This window comes from Papio anubis, chromosome 5 (assembly GCF_008728515.1).
Source record: "Papio anubis isolate 15944 chromosome 5, Panubis1.0, whole genome shotgun sequence".
In the NCBI taxonomy this organism is placed as follows: Eukaryota; Metazoa; Chordata; class Mammalia; order Primates; family Cercopithecidae; genus Papio; species Papio anubis.
In genome coordinates this window covers 23,094,703-23,115,440 of record NC_044980.1, presented here as the reverse complement: position 1 = coordinate 23,115,440, position 20,738 = coordinate 23,094,703, and positions in this window count along the sequence as shown.

Here is a 20,738-nt window from a genome sequence, read left to right as displayed (position 1 = left end):
TCTGTAGATAGGTCCATTTTATCCAGAACTGAAATCAGGTCATTAGTATTTTTGTTAATTTTCTGTCTCAATGATCTGTTTAATATTGTTGGTGAGGTGTTAAAGCCTCCATTATTATTGTGTGGGAGTTTAAGTTTCTTTGAAGGTCTCCGAGAACTTGCTTTATGAATCTGAGTGCTCCTTTGTTGGGTGTCTTTATATTTAGGATAATTGGATCTTATTGAATTGAACACTTTACCATTATGTAATGTCCTTGGTATTTTTTTATCTTTGTTGGTTTCAATTCTGTTTTGTCTCAAACTATAATTGCAATTTTTTTTCTGTTTTTCATTTGTTTAGTAGATTTTTCTCTATCCTTTTATTTTGACCCTATTTGTGTCATTACAGGTGAGATGGGTCTCTTGAAGACAGCATACCAATGTGTCTTTGTTCTTGATCCAGCTTGCCTCTCTGTGTCTTTTAACTGGGACATTTAACCCATTTACATTTATGGTAAATTTGATCCTGTCATCCTGATGTTAGCTGGTTATTTTGCAGTCTTGTTTTTGTGGTTACTTTATAGTGTCACTGGTCTTTGGGCTTCAATGTCTCTTTGTTTTGGCTGGTAATGGTCTGTCTTTTTTTCCAATATTTAGTGCTTCCCTCAGGAACTCTTATAAGGCAGATCTGGTGGTAACAAATTTCCTCAGCATTTGTTTATCTGAAAGGGATCTTATTTCTCTTTTGCTTATTAAGCTTAGTTTGGCCAAATGTGAAATTCTGGCTTGAATTGCTTTTCTTCAAGGATGTTGAAAATTAGCCCTCAATGTCTTCTATCTTGTTGGGTTTCAGGTACTTTGGCTGTTAGTTTGATACATTTCCCTTTGTAGGTGACCTGGCCTTTCTCTCTAGCTGCCTTTCACATTTTTTCTTTCATTTTGACCTTGGAAAATGTAATGATTATGTGTCTTGGAGATGATCTTCTTGTGGAGTATCTTACTGGGGTTCTCTGCATTTTCTGAATTTGAATGTTGACATCTCTAGTCAGAATGGGGAAATCCTCAAGGATGATATCTTAAACCATGTTTTACAAGTTGGTTCGATTCTCTCCATCTCTTTCAGGTACACCAATCAGTTGGAGATTTGGTCTCTTTACATAATTCTACATTTCTCTGAGGTTTTGTTTATTCCTTTATATTATTTTTTCTCTATTTTTGTCTGTCTGTCTTATTTCAGAAAGCCAGTCTTTGAACTCTGAAATTCTTTCCTCTGCTTGGTCTAGTCTGCTATTAATACTTGTGATTGCATTATGAAATTTTGTAGTGTGTTTTTCAATTTTATCGGGTTGGTTATGTTCTTCTCTATACTAGTTATTTTGTCTGTCAGCTCCTGCAATGTTTTATCATGATTATTTAACTTCCTTACATCAGGATACATTGTACCGCTTTAGATCAGTAAACATTTTCATGTCTATACCTGAATTCTACTTCTATCATTTTAGTCATCTCAGCCTCATCTCATTCCGAACTTTCGCTGGAGAAGTGATGTGCATTGGAGGAAAGAAGGCACTCTGGCTTTTTGAGTTTTTAGTATTCTTGGGCTGATTCTTTCTTATCTTTGTAGAGTTGGATTTATCTACCTTCAATCTTTGAGGTTGCTGTCCTTTTTAATTCTACTTGATGACTTTGAGGGTTTGATTGTGGTACAAGCTGGATTTAGCCAACTGGCTTTATTTCTTGAAGATTTTAATGGGCCAGTATTACATTCAGTTCCCAAATCCTGGACTGCATGCTCAAACTCTGGGGGACTTGTATTAAGTTTTGACTTTGTTTTATGCCTTCTTGAGGTTTGGAATCTACTGTTCTGGGAGGACCAAGGTGGCAGCTGCAGCAGAGTGCTAGCTGACGCAGGGCTGCCTGGCTCCCTGTGGGCATTCAACATATTGGTAGAGGCAAGGCAGCTGAGGGAGAAGCAGGAGGCCATTTCTGGGAACTGAGTGTGCTGTTGAACTGAAGGTGGTATTGGTTTGGGGCAGAATGCTGGCCAGTGCAGGTCTGGGTGCCTTCCAGTTGTCCCACAAACAGAAGCAATTGCTCAGGGTGTGGGAGGGCCCCTGTTCTTTATGTAACATTAATATAAAGGTGGGTCACTTGTGGGGGCAGGACTTTCTGGCTCTGTGCCTGTCAAGAATCCATCTGCAATGTTGGTCAATGAAGGTAGGGGATTACTGCACTCCTGTGTGCTGGCAGGGAAAGTAAAGCAAAACCTGCTCATGCAGACACATACCAGCAACGTGATGTGGGAAGTTGCTGTGAGCTCCTGGGAAGCTGCAGTAGGGTAAGGGAACTTGAAGGCTGGTACATGCCATAGGGGTTACCTTGCTGGAACTCTTCACTAGTCAGGCATGTTCCACCACCACAGAGCTGTGGTGTGGTCCCACAGGGCACCTGAGACTTCCCTGTAAGCAGGCATGGCCAGGTTGGGGCTCCAGGAGAGGTCAGCAGACCAAGGAATACTCAAGTTGGACCATTCTCATCTGACATGCAAAACCACCAGCAAAGATCAGGTCTGGCAGTTCCCCTAGGACTAAAGTCTTTTATGAGAGCAAGTTGAACCTACAGAGATAGCCTTCCTTGATTATGCTCCACTACAGAAAGTCCCACATCAAGCCCTCTGGGCTCCACATCACTGGCTTGCTGCTTCACCACTTTGCTTATCTCCTGAGGGCTCCTTCCCAGAGAGATGTGGGTCAGCATTTGCTCAGTGCAATTCACCCAGGATGGTGGATCTTTGCTCTGGGCCCAAGCCATGGATTCCCTGTCTGGAGATGGTGGAACTGTGGGACCCCTGGGAGATGGATTGGCCTCCTCACTTTGGGTCAACTGCAGCTTCTTGGGGATGTGGACATGGAACTTAGAGTTTCGGCTCCTTCATTAGTCCAAGGGTAGCAGGGACAGTTCAGTTGCCCCCGGAGGCTATGTCCAGTGAGTTGCCAAGTTGCTACTATCTCGATAGCACTGATGAGGAATGGCTAGATGCACAGGCCTGGAGGACCTGCCTTTTGAAAAGATATGGAACCAGGCAGCCATGTTACAATCTGCCTGGTGAAAAGATACGGAACCAGGCACCCATGATACAATCTGGTCAGTTTTCTGTAGGTCAGCTGCAGTATGCTTGAGGCCTGCTACAGTCCCTAGTCACCCCAGATTTCCCAGTAGAAGTATTACCTTCACTGGAGGTATTACCATCGAAGGTTGCAAAACAGCAAAGATGGCAGCCTGCCACCTCCTCTGGGAGCTCTATCCTTGGCAGGTACCGACCTGTTGCTAGTCTGAATGAGCCTGCAGGAGGTGGCTGGAGACCCTGGTTGGGAGGTCTCACCCAGTCAGGAGGAATGGGATTGAGGACCTGCTTGAAAAAGTCATCTGGGCAAGTAAGGCTGCTGTGATGTGTTGGGATACTGCTTCCACATCCAGTCTGCTTGGACCCTCTAAAGCCTGAAAGCTGGAAGAGTTAAGTTGCCCAGGCAGCAAAGATGGCAGCCTGTCCCTAGCCCTAGGAGCTCCGTCCCAGATAGTCACAACTCTGCTATCAGTGTCTGGCTGGAACTCCATGCCAAAGAGTCTTACCCTGTGATGTGTCATGGAAATGGGGCCTGCGGACAGTTGTTATTTTGCCCCCTGGTTTCATCCTCTTTCCTGGGAGTACGTAGAGGGGGTCTAAAGTTGCAGATACTTTTGCCAGGAAGTCCAGAAAGCCAGAGTATCTAAAGCTCCTGGGCCTCCACGTGTGCCCAAGTGGCTGCTATGTGGAAATTCCACATAGTTTTGTGAATCAGACTGAAGGTCCTGGTGGGGTAGGTTTAAAGGGGATCTCCTGACCCAAGCATTGGAAAGATGTGTGGGTAAAGCATGGTTTCCTGGGATTGCACATTCACTCACCACTTCCCTGGGTGGGGGAGGTTCTTTTGGCTCTGTTCTCCATGGGTCAAATTGTTTGTTTGATTGGTCCCAATGCTAGCACCTGAATGTTTTAGTTGAAGGTTTATTCACCCCTTCTGTTCCTCTCTGTGAGAACCATGCACAGTAGCTGCTTATAGTCAGCCATCTTGCCCACGCCTCTGAAATTGATATCAACTTACTAAACAGAGATTTTGGAATCAATAATTTAGCAGGAGGTGTTATAAAAGGCTCTAATTGTTTTGTTTGTTGACTGACACATAGACTCAAAGTTGGCCTATACTAAATAAAGTTAAAATTCCCATACTGGCTGGATGGAGGAAGGTATCAAAGGCTTATAGACAGGGGATGCTAAATTGCATTTAGTCTGAAAGACCTGTTCACCCACCCTAAGAGGGTCCAGAAAAATCGTCTTTCACCATGACTGCAAGCTATACATTTTTGATAGGCGCCCCAGTGTCCTTAATGTTCTCTGTGTTTACTCTTCTCTGTATGACAGAAATTATAGTGGAAACTATTAACATTAAACTAGAACCGTTAAACGAAGTTGCGATAATACAATTACAGAGTGACACTGAAGCAGGATAGGCGGTCAAAGAAACAACCCTATCCTCTGGATGCAACAACCATGGTGACCATATAGTCAGCACGACAAACCCCAGCATTCACATTGTAGTCAAGATCATTCAAGCAAAGCTATCTTTAGTAGGAAACTTTCCCTGTAGAGAGAATGTGCATTTTGATTTTACCTGACCTCCGACTCACCTTTTACTCATTAAAATCATAAAAAACCCACCCCTGGGTGAAGATTTAACATTCTAATGAGATATCCAAAAAAAAAGAATCATGTACAGCTACTGCACATGTGCACCCAGAAGACCACCCATAATAACATGCTTACTAGTAACACTTCTTTCTACTCCCTTATGAAGAATTATGTAAGGCTTCTGATATGGTTTGGCGGTGTCCCCACCCAAATCTCATCCAAAATTGTAACTTCCATAATTCCCACATGTCCTAAGAGGAACCCAGTGAGAGGTAAATAAATCAGAGGGGTGGGTTTTTCTTTTTCTGTCCTCCTGAGTGTAAATAATTATCACGAGATCTGATGGTTTTACAAAGGGCAGTTCTCCTGGACACACTTTCTTCCCTGCCATCATGTAAGATGTGCCTTTGCTCCTCCTTTGCTTTTTGCTATGATTGTGAGGCCTCTCCAGCCATGTGGAACTGTGAATCCATTAAACCTTTTTTTCCTTATAAATTACTCAGTCTTGGGTATTTCTTTATAACAGTATGAAAATGGACTGATACAGCTCCCATAAAGGGAGTTTTCCTAGTGTCAGTTTTGTGGTCTCATCCTTATAAGCAGTCCACCCTGAATCCTCTCTCAGTGTGTACTGTCTATTCTTCACCTAACTTTTAGAGTATTCTTTCTTCTGGCAATAAATTACTCTATGCTGTATCGTCTTTGCTGTATGTCTGTTGTTTAAATTTTTTTTAAACTAAAAAGACAATAATCAAGGTTTCACAACAGCCATCAAGAGCAGGAGCTGAGTTAATTTTAATTGTCAACGATTTGGTGAATAGGAACAGTAGTTCCAAAGCAGTAATCAAAATAGTCTGACTCTCAGAGACATATGACATTGGCTAGTTAATCTTGTCTCTAGAAAACAAATAGATGGGCAATCTACTAAAGTATTCATTGATCTGTATAAACTGATATATCTTTGTAATATAAACAACTTCAAGGGAAGCACAATTTAAAAGTTTGCAGCTGAAAGGAAGATAACTTGATTATAGCAACTGCACACAGTCCATATCTCTGTGCCAATGCTTTAGTTTGGAATGGTCAATAGCTCTCTGATACTACCAACTTTCTTTTCCAAACCTTCACTCTGTAGCTCCCCTCATATTTGTGTATGTTAGTTTCTATGGTATTTGATATGACTTGACTATATCCCCACCCAAATTTCATCTTGAATTGTAGCTCCCATAAATCCCATGTGTCATGGGAGGAGCCTGATGGGAGGTAATTGAATCATGGAGTTGGATATTTCCTCTGCTGTTCTCATGACAGTGAATGAGTCTCAAGAGATCCGATGCTTTTATAAGGGGGAGTTTTCCTAAACAAGTTCTCTTTTTGACAGCTGCCCTGTAAGACATAACTTTGCTCCTCATTTGCCTTCTAACGTGATTGTAAGGCCTCCCCAGTCATGTGGAACTGTGAGTCAATTAAACCTCTTTTCTTTCTAAATTACCCAGTCTTAAGTATGTCTTTATTAGCAGCATGAGAACAGACTAATACAGTATTCTCATGTTTTCAAAATCTAATAATGACTTTTCAGAAATGATAAAACCCCAGATTAATCCATTTTTTTAATGCCCAGAGAGGTATGCTACCATAAGGCAACCTTAAAGTATGTAGCAGTAATTTTGTGCCAGGTCCTGGAGATAGGGACACTATTAAAATAAGTTAATAAATGACAAGAAAATAATTAGAGAAGGTGGGGATAACGCAGCAAAAAGGAAAATGGTAGGCTGGGAAAAGGGCAATCCATGTTTTGCTGTAGCAAATTATTTAGTACAACTCTTCACCTGCAGTAAATCAGAAGGTAGAAAATGTATAAATGAGCTTTTAGACTTAAACAGAGTCTTCCAGGCAGCATATTGATTATATGAGATATCGTCATACTACAAGAAAGATATTAACTCAGATATTAACTCAGAAAAGAACTGAAAAGCTTCAAAGTCGAATTTAGAGACTAATATGCAGGGAGCAAAATTTGCTAGTTTGAAAAATAAAACATTTTTTATGTTCAGACTCTCATGTCAGTTAAACATTTTCACATTAAGACATAACCTAAAGGATAAGACCAAATCAAAATCGTTATTATGAAAATGTACACTAAAATTTCTGAAATTATTCAGGTTTTCCCCAGAAGATAGTTTCTGCTGTATAAATAGGCTTTAGGTCTCCTACAGCCATGGCACACCCATAGTTGGAGTAAACAAGGCTAGACAGAGAGGCAAGTTGGGACATAAATTTTGCTTCTGGCTTTTGCTACAGAGTAGACTTGAATCAAAAATCAAGGAAGCTAAAGCTAATGAATGTTTGAGAAAACTATTTCCAAAAGAATTGCCAGTCTGGAGTAAAGGTGATGGGAAATGTAAAAAGTGATAAATATGTCTGCCCTGCCTCCCAACATCCTGCAAGAATAACATGTTTTGAAAATGTTGATTGAAGGTGATCTTCAATTAATATTTGTAAGTGATCTCTTTGAATAACCAGCCTATTATATAGAAGGAAAACTCCCCAGAAAGCAAATCCAAACTATAAAGCAAAATGGTTGGAGAAACCCTTCCCAGGGATCAAAAGCAGAATTAAGTCAAGGAAAATTCCTAGAACCTAATAACATTTTCTCGGCAAAATTTCACAATATTCACAGAGTATGGTATGTACCTCCTCTTTGTTTTCCCTTTTAAAATGAGAGTTTGTTTAGTTCATGCTAAGATTCCATAATTGTAATTAGTGTATGGATAAAGAAGATGTGGTACATATACACAATGGGGTACTATTCAGCCACAAAAAATGAATGAGATCCTGCTATTTGCAACAACATGGATGAGACTGGAGATCATTATGTTAAGTGAAATAAGCCAGGCACAGAAAGGCAAACATCACTTGTTCTCACTTATTTGAGGGACCTGAAAATCAAAACAATTGAACTCGTGGTCGTAGAGAGTAGAAGGATGGTTACCAGAGGCTGAGGAGGGTAGTGAGGGGGTGGAGAAAAAGGTGAGGATGGTTAATAGGTACAAGAAGTAGAAAGAATAAATAAGATCTACTATTTGGTGGCACAACAGGGTGACTGTGGTCAATAATAACTGTACATTTTAAAATAATTTAAAGAGAATAATTGGATTGTTTGTAACTCAAAAGATGAATACTTGAGAGAATGGTTAACCTGTTTTCCATGATATGTTCAGTATGCATTTCATGCCTGTGTCAAAATATCTCATGTACTCCTTAAATATATACACCCACTGTGTACCCACAACAATTTAAAAAATATATTTAAAAAATTTTAAAAACAGGATAACTTGTCTGTAGATCATGAGAACCTAGACTTTAAGCCTGACACCAACAGTTGAATGAGATCTGGGGATGTTTTGATACTAGGGAAATATAAAATTTGCATACCATGACTCATTATGTAAAAGATGGCAATTCTTTGTTTTCTTTTTGGTCCCAACTTTTTAGTAGTCCCTTGTTGTGTTGTAAACTTACACTATGGCCATATCCTTACAATGGATGGAGTCTATTGCCCACCATTTGACTTTGGCCTTCACCTTATGTGAAGTGGATGATAGCCCCAAAAATGTCCCAATCCCAGACACCTGTGAATATTACTTTATTTGGAAAAGTGTCTTACGGTCATGTTTCTTGTCACAATCTGGACTGCATACACAGTATGACTGTGGTCCTGTAAAATTATGACACTGAAAAATTCCCATCACCTAGTATTTAACGTACTATATTTCAGAGTGTACACTTTCTTCTTATTAAAGAAAAAAATATAGTTAACTGTAAAACAGCTTCAGGCGGGACTTCAGGAGGCATTGTTATCACAGCAGATGACAGCTCCTTGAATGTTATTGCCTCTGATGACCTTCCAGAGGGACAGTATGTGGAGGTAGAAGAAATGCATGTTGATGATGCTAGGCATGTGTAGACCTAGGTGAATTTGCATGGTTATGTCTTATTTTTTAACAAAGACATTTAAAAATAAATTGATAATAAAATAAATTTAAAAACTGGAAAAAGCTTATAGAATAAGGATACAAAGAAAAATATTTTTATACAGCTGTACCATGTTTTTGTGTTTTCAGATGTTATAAGAGTATGAGTCAAAAGTAAAAAAAATAAGTTTATAACATAAAAACTTTCAGTAAGCTAAGTTTAATTATAGAAGAAAGTAAATATTTTTAAATAAATTTAGTAGTGCTTACGTGTACAATGTTTATAAAGTCTACGGTAGTGTACAGTGTTTATAAAATCTACGATAGTGTACAGTGTTTATGAAGTCTATGGTAGTGTACAGTGCTTATAAAAATCTACGGTAGTGTACAGTGCTTATAAAGTCTATGGTAGTGTACAGTACTTATGAAGTCAATGGTAGTGTACAGTGTTTATAAAGTCTATGGTAGTATATACTGCTTATGAAGTCTACGGTATGTACAGTGTTTTTAAAGTCTACGGTAGTGTACAGTGCTTATGAAGTCTATGGTAGTGTACAGTGTTTATGAAGTCTATGGTAGTGTACAGTGTTTATAAAGTCTACAGTAGTGTACAGTAATATCCTAGACCTTCACATTCACTCACCACCCACTTGCTGACTCACCCACAGCAACTTGCAGTTCTAAAAGCTCCATTCATGTTTAATGTCCTATACAGGTGGACCACATTTTATCCTTCACACCATATTTTTACTCTGCACGTTCTATGTTTAAATAAATTTAAGGTCCAGGCATGGTGACTCACTCCTGTAATCCCAGGACTTTGGGAGGCTAAGGGGGGTGGATCACCTGAGGTCAGGGGTTCGAGACAAGCCCGGCCAACACGATGAAACTCCATCTCTACTAAAAATACAAAAATTAGCCATGCATGCTGGTGCACGACTGCAATCCTAGCTACTTGGGAAGCTGAGGCAGGAGAATCACTTGAACCCGGGAGGCGGAGGATGCAGTGAGCCGAGATTGTGCCACTGCACTGCAGCCTGGGAAACAGAGCAAGACTCTATCATCTTAAAAATAAATAAATATAAATAAATACATATATTTAAGTACAATTTACCATTGTGTTACAATTGTCTCCAGTGTTTAGTATAGTAAAATGCTGTATAGATTTGTAGTGTCATCGCAGTAGGCTTTATTGTGTAACCTAGGTTTGTAGTGGGCTATACCATCTTAGCTTGTGTAAGTACTTTATGTTTGTACACCAATGAAAATGCTGAAAGATGCATTTCTCAGAACATATTGTTGTCATTAAGTGAGGCATGACTGTATTCATTTAAGAATCTTTAGAGAAAATGCTTATTCTACATTATTTTTTGGATCCTAAATGCAATCACATGCATCCTTATAAGAGAGAGGTAGAAGGAATTTTGAGAGAGAGAAAGGGCCAGGTCCAGTGTGTCACATCTGTAATCCCGGCACTTTGGGAGGCAAAGGTTAGCAGATTGCTTGAGTCCAGTAGTTTAAGACCAGCCTGGTCAGCATGGTGAAACCCTATATATAAAATAAATACATACATAAATACATAAATTAGCTGGGCATGATGGCACACACCTGTAGTCCCACCTACTCAAGGGGCTAAAGTGGGAGGATTCCTTGAGCCTGGAAAGTGAAGGTTGCAATGCAGTAGGCCCAGACCAAACTACTGCACTCCAAGTCCAGTCTGGGCAACCAAGCAAGACCCTGTCTGAAAAACAAAATAAAACAACGTAAAACAAGATAGAATGTGGCCACATAAACAGAGATTGAAATGATTTGGCTTCAAGTGAAAGAATGATGGCAACCAATATATAATACAACTTTCTTTGGTTCATAGAATATAGGTGTCAATAACTGTCAATTTTGAGCCCTCATCTTAAACTTTATCATTTGTTTTTTCTCAGGGGTTCCCCAGACCACACTCGTCCTTGCTAATTCACTAGAAGATATCACAGGCATCAGAAAAGTGACAATACTGTTGCAGTTTTCTTACAGCAAAAGAAAACAGATTAAAATCAGCAAGGAATAAAAGGGTACACAGGGTGTTTGGAGTCCAGCAGAAAGCAGGTATGGACTTCCAGCTGTCCTCTCCCAGTGGATTTGTATGAACAGTGCTTATACCCCACAGAAGCAATGAGTGACAACACATGCACAGTGTTGCCGACCAGGGAAGCCCACCTGAGCATTGGTGCCTACGGTTTTCACTGGGGATTATTTACAAAGGCATGTGGTGTTCACGTGACTGAGCTCAGCTACTAAGACCCAAAACTGGACATTTACCATAAATAACATTATTAGTATAAACCATCTGCCATGGCCCAAAGACTCAAGTGTACGAAGACACACTCACCAGGCAAGATACTCCAGGGACTTCAGGGTCATCTGCCAGGTGCTGGGCAAAGAGCCAGTCTTAAAACCTGGGAATGTGCATAATTTGAGCAGTCTCGCTGAGCTCTTTTCTGAACAGCTGCTTCACTTTTTCCATCTTTTTGAATGTAGGTTCTTTTTGATGTTATTCTGTTTCTGTTCCAACACTACATTTGGGTGTGTGTGAGGAAAATAGCTTTCCATTTAATGTCTTAGTTCATTTTCGGTTGTTTGTAACAGGATACCTGACACGGGGTTATTTATTTAATAAGAAAGGTATTTCTTACAGATGTGGAGGCTAAGAAGTCCAAGGTTAAGGAGCTGCGTCTGATGAGAGCCTTCTTGCTGGTTGGGACCCTCTACAGAGTCTTGAGTTGAGTAAGGGCATCACACAGTGAGGGGATTAAATGTGTTGGCTCAGGTCACTCTTCCTCTTATAAAGCCACTACTATCATTCCCATGATAACTGTTCAATCTGTGAACCTAACAATATTCCATTAAATTGTTAATTCATGGATGAATTAATCAATTTATGAGGGCAGGACTCTCATGACCCAACCTTCTCTTAAAGGCCCACCTCTCAATACTGGCCACATTGGAGATTACATTTTTAACAGAAGTTTTGGAGGGGACGAATATTAAAACCATAGCACTTCACTTTACAGATCAGCCTTTTAAGGGGAACTACATCTAGATCTGATGTGACTCATAAAGTCCTGTAATTTGAGCTTGATAGAATGATTGTGTAAGAATGTTGGGGCCCTTATCCTGGAACTCAGCATATTGTGATAGCATTTTTTATTTCTCCCTATATTAGTTTGCTAGGGCTTCCGTGATAAAGTACCAGACCCTGAATGACTTCAGCGACAAAAGTTTAAAATTTTTCTCATGGTTCTGTGGGTTAGAAATCTGAAATCAAGGTGTCGGCAGATTTGGTTTTATTCTGAAACCTTTGTCTTTGGTTTGTAGATGGCCATCTTTGCCCTTTGTCTCCACAGTCTTTCTTCTTTGTGTGTATATGTGTATCCTAACCTCCTCTTCTAAGGATACAATTATATTGTATTAGGGCCTACCCCAAAGATTTCATTTAACTTTAATTATCTCTTTAAAAATGCTATCTCTAAATACAGTAGTATCAGGTACTAGAGGTTAGGATTTCAAAGTATGAATTTTGGGAAACGCAATTCAATCTATAACACTGTTTATATTTTTCTCCTATTCCAAGAACTCAGGCAGTGCTCTCATATGTGGATCTGACCTGGGCATGTTGTTCACAAACACGTTGAAGGCAGAAGCTTGGGGATCATTTGAGTGATTAGACTTTTCCTGGTCTTGCATCACTACCATTTTATAAACACAAACCCAAACTAGCCTACTAGAAAAGGAAAGATAGGTAGAACCAAATCCAGTAACCCTGAGTTGTCTCCACTCAAAACCAGTTGACTATCAGATACCTGATCTGAGTAAGGTCAAACAAGATAGGCAGAATCATTAGTTGAGGCCCAGTCTAAATTACTGAGCAACAGATTTACGGGATAAAGAAATGTTTACTTGTGTGTGTTTGATGTTTGATAGTATGCATGCTAATTAGTCTCCTCAATGAGTTGATGTGGTTGTTTATATTACATCACTTATTCTGCAAATAAGAACACTAGGTCCAGAGGGATGTCATACTCGTGGTCACTAAACTAGGAATTTGTAAATTTTACATCTAAATCTAGGTAGTCTGACTCAATTGCCTGCTGGAATTGCATAATATGTCTTTCTAGTGCTAAACATGAAGGACAAATAAGCAATAATATTCAGCCATATGCGAGAGTAATTTTTCCAATACTTTGCTTTCAATTGTGGAACATTTCCCTCTGATACCTTCAATACAAATATTTTGATTAATGTTCTTAAAATAATTGTTCATAACTTTTAACAGTGCTATAGTCAAATAAGATAATTGCAGTGTAACATACTGATTTTTGATACTATGGTTTTAAGGAAAATAATATGATAAAGGAACAACCCAACTCACTTCAAACCTGAGATTTGATGAATAAAAACATGAAATGTTTCTGATGACTACTAAAGATTCATGATTAGAGTAATAGTAATAAACATATTAACCTTTTAACAATTTGATTGAATTATATTTTCCAATCTGAAATATTAAAGATGTGTAGAGAAAATAAAGAGGGAGAAAAGCAAACTGCTAGCCTTGGAATTTTCTGGGCTGATTTATTTATTTCACTTCTAAAATGATTTAGAAACAACTGTTCAAGGATTCATGTTCTGTAGATATGCTTTATGTCAGATGAATAAGCATACATTTTGGAGTTGGCATGATGGCTACTTTAATAAGCCTTCTCAACGACAGGATTTTACATCCTTGGATGGAGTAAAACAGTGTGAGATACTATTTTATGTGGCATATTAAAACCTAGAAAGAGGCTATATCATTAGAGAATGCAATACTGACTGAGGAAAACACAGGAAGATCAATTTGTGGTGGCCCTGAAAATTTGCCACTTATGTCTTTGCATATTGATTGATGGCTCTGGCTATCGGCTCTGTGGAACCACCACAATCCACACACTACTCCTGGAGATGTCGCTTAGGGAAATTTACATGTCTTTGTTGGGACTCTTAGGATTAAGTTATACAAATTATAGGAAATATTTAGATGATAATAACATTAGAAGAGTATTAAGAAGCAGCATATTTTTAAAATTCAACTTATTCCCTATAAGTATGTACTTCTCTTGAGTTGAAAATATTTAGATGATAATAACATTAGAAGAGTATTAAGAAGCAGTAGCATACTTTTAAAACTCAACTTATTCCCTATAAGTATATACTTCTCTTAAGTTCAAAACTAATTTTCAAAAATCATAGGAGATGAGGCCTTTGTTTTCATGAAGTTCAGTGATTTTGTTTATTGAGGATGAAAGACTGAAGCATCCTTATTTGCACCATTAAGAATTCTAAATAAAACAGAAAAAATATTCCTACATAATAAATTCCTAATCAATAGAGGTAAAGAGTTTTACAAAGTGACACTTTTCTTATCTGCCACGAAAGAAAGAATACAATACCCAGATACTTGCTTCCTAAATTAAATATTTACTATATGATGTTAGGGTGTGTAAAATTGAATGTTTTCTATATTGATCACATAAGTAACAGCAATTGTGTCTCATAAGCATAGATGGCTGGATCACTGTATCTCGGAATCACTGTCAGGAAACATCATTTTCTTTGTTTGGAGCACCTACATGCAGTCTGGCAGGACCCAGATTCCTCCCAGTGATCTTACCCTGAGCAGAGACAATACATTATACTCAGATCACCTTTCATCTGTCTCACGTAAAGCCTAGATAATCAGACTAGCGTTTGCAAATGTTTATGCCAGGCGGTTCTCTTGAGCCTTGGGAAATCATGCATCCTTTGTAAAATGAAAATAGAATCAAAATTAAGTCAAAATAGGAAAACATCAAACCATTTCCTCTATTCATATATTGTCGCACTGAAATTTCTCCCATCCTTAGTCTCCTTTTGGTCCTGAAATCATATTAAAGTCTCTGCCTAGTGATGAGGTAAGAAAGAGGGAGGTCTTGATTTTTCAAAATGCGGCAGAATGAAAAGTAGGAAACATGACCAACAAAAACTATAGATTAAATTAGTGAACTAATAATAGTTTCATTCTTTAGGAAAAAAAAAATGAGGTTCACCTTTGAAATTAAAGCATTTTAATGCCATTAATAATTGTGCTAATTTCATTTAGCTTATTTTGTACAGGTAGTTATTTTATATATTTTAATCATCAAATGAAAATACAAAGTATATGTTGGAAATTGTGCAAATACTTCTGCTCCCACCCACTCTATTGTCCATTTACTCTGTAGGTAACTTCCTCCTTTATTTATTCTCATTTTTGAAAGTAGATTTAGATCTACGTTATGAGTGAAGCATATATAAATTTTTATATAATTTTTAATATTTTCATCTTAAATGTAATTAAAAATAGAATGGGGTATATAGCACACAGGTTTTGTCATTTACAGGACTGTCAAATTATGAAGATCATGCTGCCACCGGGCTTAATAAGCAGTGCTTTAAAGGTACTGACAGGGCTAAGGAGAACTATACAGGATGCAAAAGTACCTAAATTGAGAAACATGATGAAGCTGTTACCACTGCTATGTCTGAAAGACCAAGGGGAAGAGTAGTTTTTAGAACCCAGAAAAAGCTGTTGATATTAAAGTTATAGTCTTTCACAGGAACTTAGGGACTGTAAAATGTGGACTCAGAAAAAAAGGAACCATGGTATCAAGTACTCCTACTTATCTCTTACTTCCCTGTATTAGTTCATTTTCACACCGCTGATAAGGACATACCAGGGACTGGGTAATTTACAAAAGAAAGAGGTTTAATGGACTCATGGTTCCTCATGGGTGGGTAGGCCTCATAATCATGGTGGATGGTGAAAGCACCTCTTACATGGCGGCAGACAAGAGAATGGAACTTGTGCAGGTAATCTTCCCTTTATAAAACCTTCAGATCTCACGAGACTTACTTACTATCACAAGAGCAACACAAGAAAGACCTGCTCCATGATTCAATGATCTCCTCCTGGGTCCCTCCCACAACACGTGGGAATTGTGGGAGCTACAATTCAAGATAAGATTTGGGTGGGGACACAGCCAAACCTTATCACTCCCATCATCTAATATTCTGCCTGTACTTTCAGTTAGCCAAACCCACTGAGAAGCTGGAGGACAAAGGAGCAGAGTAGATTCAGTTTACCTAAAAACACACTTGTATGATTTTATCCTTAGCTGGTCTTCCATAGCATGAATTTTGGTAGCTGTAGACAAGCTTAGAATTTAAGTTTGGAGACAGACAAACTTTGGCTCAAATCTCAATTCTCCCATTTATATTCTCTTGGGGAAATTATTTATCTTCCTAAAAATGAGATGTGTCTACTTCACGGTTTTTGAATAAAAACATTAAATGAAGCAAAAATATTAGTCTGGAATAGGTAAGACTGCAATAGAATTAACAGGACAAGGGTAAAAATTGCATATGAACACTCAAACACACAGACACACATACACATTTAAGTGAGGATATATGTGTATATCCTCACTTAAAACAGGAAGCTAGGAGCTACAATTTGCTAATTTGTTGACATAGATTTAGCAGTTTGATTTTACAGCCTATTTAATATGTAGGTGATTATCTTGGCCTCTCCCTCACAGTCCTAAGATGGCTGACACAATTCTAGCTTTCATAATTATACTCAATTCAGGAACAAAATCATGGGGGAATGGGGAGACTACAGCATATTCTGCTTTCATCTTATTATGCAGGACTATATCATATGGACAGTTTTGCCATTTAGAGAACCTGGATAAAAGTTGTATTCCAGATGCTTTAGACTACAAAAGAAGCAGAGAAAGAAAGTAGAAAGTTGAAAATTGATATCAAGTGAGCCAAATAGTAGTGTATCTTTAATTATGAAATTTATTAACTCAAAATATAATACATACCTGGGCATTGATTACTATTATTATTATTATTCTACATTAATATTTCATAATTAATTATTTTAACATTCTATTTTTGACATTTAGTTTAACTATAAAAATACCACGTAGACAAATATTTGTACATTATACCTGCTTATGTTTAATTCATTAGAACATATTCTTACAAAAAGTAAAATCATTTAAATTTTAAACTTACAGCTGAATTTACATCCAGAAATATTTACCTCTAGAAATATTATCAATAAATATATTATCTTGTCTTAATAACAAATGTCTATTCTTTATTATGTTTTTTTATTTTGTTATTCCAATTTCTCATATTTTAATTCTATGCAAGTCAGCCTACTCCAACCCAATTGCCCTGAATAAGGAATATAGTTGATCCAAGATTAAAACATTTAAACAGAGGCACAGAGTGATCTAAATGTGCGTTGCTACTCTTCATCTCTTCCTTCTTCCATTCCAAAGGTTTAAAGAAAACATAAAATGGTTTTATCTGGTGTTATAAGAATACCCAAAGATATCAACTTGATTGCATTAATGTTCAACAAGTAATGCCTATATTACCCTGAATGAAAAATAGGGAAGTTTGGTTTTTAGTAACAAATGGAAGTTCCAACTCGATCTCAAGCTCTCTATTGTAAACCTAATTTCCTTCCAAGAGACCATTTGTCTCTTATCTGATAAGAGACAAATGTACAGTATCTTAGCATCATTTAAGAAATGTTTTGTTTGTGTTTTTTAATCACAAGTTTAATTTAATTTAATGTAATTTTTATTTTTAAAAAATTATATATTCTTTTCTTATCTGTTAAAAAACTACACCAGTTAAAAATTACTTAAAGGATTTAATTGCTTCCTTTTATTTTTTAATTTTTAGTTACTATGGGTACATAATAGTTGTATATATTTGTGGGAAATGTGAGGTTGTAATTTAGGTATACAATGTGTAATGATCAAATCAGAGTAATTGGACTGTCCATCACCTACAGCGTTTGTCCTTTCTTTGTGTTTAGAAATGTTCCAAATTCACTCTTTCAGTTCTTTTAAAATATACAATAATCGACTGATAATTAAAGTCATGCTACTGTGTTACCTCATTCTATCTAGTTGTATTTTTGTACCCATTAACCAACTCCACTTCATCCCACTCTCCCTGCTAACCTTTCCATCCTCTGGTAAACATTATTCTACTCTTTATCTTTTGAGATCTGAGTCTGGCTCTGTCAAATTCGGCTGAGTGCAGTGGCCAGATCTCAGCTCACTGCAAGCTCCGGCCCCGGTTCCCGCCATTCTCCCTGCCTCAGCCTCCCAGGCTGGGACTAGGGCCTCGCCGGGCCCCTCGCCTCGGGCTAGTTTTTTATTTTTTAGTAGAGACGGGTTTCACCCTCAGAGCCTCAAGCAGGGATGGTCTCTGATCCTCCTCTGGACTGATCCGCCTGCCTTCAAGCCCCAAGCCACCGCGCCCGGCCCTCTTTATCTTCTTGAGTTCAATTTTTTTAACCTTTTTTTTTTTTTTTTGCTCCCACTTATGAGTGAGAATATGCTGCATTTTTCTGTGCCTGACTTATTTCACTTAACAAAATGATCTCCAGTTTCATCCGTGTTTTTGCAAATAACAGGATTTTATTTGTTTCTTTATGGCTGAATTGTATTTCATTGTGTATATATACAATTTTTTTTCTTTATTTATCTATTGATGAATACTTTGGTTGATTCCAAATCTTGGCTATTGTGAATAGAGTTGCAATAAACCTAAGAGGGCAGATATCTTTTTGACATACTGATTTCCCTTCTTTTGGACATTTATCCAGCAGTGGAATTGCTTGATCATATAGTAATTATATTTTCAGTATTTTGAGAAACTTTTAGACTGTCCTCCACCTGGTTGTGCTAATTTACATTCTCACCCACAGTGCACAAGTGTTCCCCTTTCTCCATATTCTCACCAACATTCATTATTTCCTGTCTTTTGGATAAAAAACATTTTGACTGGGGTGAGATAATATCTAATTGTAGTTTTGATTTGAATTTTTCTAATGAGTGTTTTTTTTTTTTCATAACTTTTAGCCATTTGCATGTCTTCCTCTGAGAAATATCTATTCAGATCTTTTGCCTTTATTAAATTGGATTTTTTTTTCCTATTGAGTTGAGTTCCTTACATGTTCTGGGTGTTAACCTTTGTCAGATGGGTATTTTGAAAATATTTCCTCCCATTCTATGGATTTTCTCTAAACTCTGTGAATTGTTTCCTTTGTCGTAAAGAAGCTTCTTACTTTGATGAGATTCCATTTGTCTATCTGTGCTTGGGTTACCTGCACCTTTTAGGTTTTACTCAAGAAATCTCCGTCCAGACTAATATCCTAGAGTGTTTCTCCAATGTTTTATTCTTGTGGTTTCATAGTTTGAGGTCTTAGATTTCAGTTTGTAATCCATTTTTATTTGATGTTTTTATATGGCTAGAGTTAGGGGTCTATTTTTATTCTTCCACATATGAATATCTAGTTTTCCCATCACCATTTATTGAAGAAACTCTCCTTTCCACAATGTATGTTCTTGGTACCTTTGTAAAGATATGAATTGACAATGAGTTGACTGAAAATGAATGAGTTTATTTTGGGGTTCTCTGTTCTGTTCCATTCTCATTAATTCTTTCTTTGCTTGATCAATATTGCTGTTGAGAGATTTTGATGCCTTTTTCAGCACATCAATTGATCTTTATTTTTAACTCTAAAATTTCTGCTTGGTTTTGTAAAATGTTTTGATTGCTTTGTTAAATTTATCTGATTGATAGAATTCGACTTTCTTCTGTTATCTTGGTTTGTTGAGCTTTCTCAAGACAGCCATTTCAAATTATTTATCGGAAGGTTATATGTCTCCATCATTCTTAGATTGGTCATGAGTGCCTTAATTATTTTGTTTGACGAGGTCATATTTTCCTGGGTGTTCTTGATCTTGTGCACTTCTGCTGATGCCTGGGCTCTGAAGAGTTAGGTATTTATTTCAGTCTTCACAGTCTGGGCTTGTGTCCATCCTTCTTGAGAAGGCATTCCAGGTATTCTAAGGACATTGAGTGTAGGGATGAAAGTCTGTCATCACTGTAGCTGTATCAGCACAAGGGGACGCCCTAAGCCCAGGGACACTGCAACTCTTACTGGACTTCTGGAGGCACCTCCTTGGTGGGCTTGGGTAACACAAAGGAGAATTCCCTGGTTCCCAGGCGAAGTCTTTTGCTCTCCTCCCAATTACAAAAAGTCTCTGAACTGGGCTGCCTGGAGTTGAGGGAGAGGCAACCTGAACACTCCCGTGACCATCACAGCTGGCACTGCACTGGGTGACCTGTAAAGTCAGCACAGAACTGAGCCTTCTCAGAGGCCCGTGGTGACTATCGCCTTGCTACTGCTAATGTTTATTCAAGGCCCAAGGGCTTTTTAGTCAACAGGTGGTGAATGCTGCCAGGTCTGGGTCCTTTCCTTCTGGGCAGCACGTTCCCTTCTGGTCCAGGGTGGGCCTTAAAATACCATCCAGGAGCTAATGCCTGGAATCGAGGGCTTCAGAAATCTTCTTAACACTTTATTTTACTGTGGCTGAGTTGATACTCAAGTTGCAAGACAGAGTTCCCTGTATTCTTCCCTCTTATTACCCTAAGCAAAAAGAATCGGTTCCCAAGCTGCATTGCTTAGAGTTAGGAGAGGTGTGACACAAGCGCTCCCTTGGCCACCAGAGTTGGTGTCACACTGGGTCAGACCCCAATTCTACTGCCTCCTAAAACCAGAGCAACTCTGTGGCTTGCCCAAGGACTAGTGGTCTGAGTGCCACTAAAATTTATTCTGGGCCCCAGCCCGCTTTAGTCAGCCGGTGGTGGAGCCATAGCAAGTTCTTCCAGCTAGGGTTGAGAATTGCCCAGGACTGGTCTAAATGTTCTTTTCCTGAGTACTGGGAGAATTTTGCCTTGGGTTGTGTTCTGCTGTGACAGAGCAGCGCTGAATTCTAAAGCAAAACCCCACACTCACTTTACTCTCCCTCCCCCAAGCACGCAGATTCTCTCCCCACCAGGCACTGACACAGTATAGGAGAGAAGCAATGTTGGCAATGCAAGACTGTCTTTCCCACACTCATC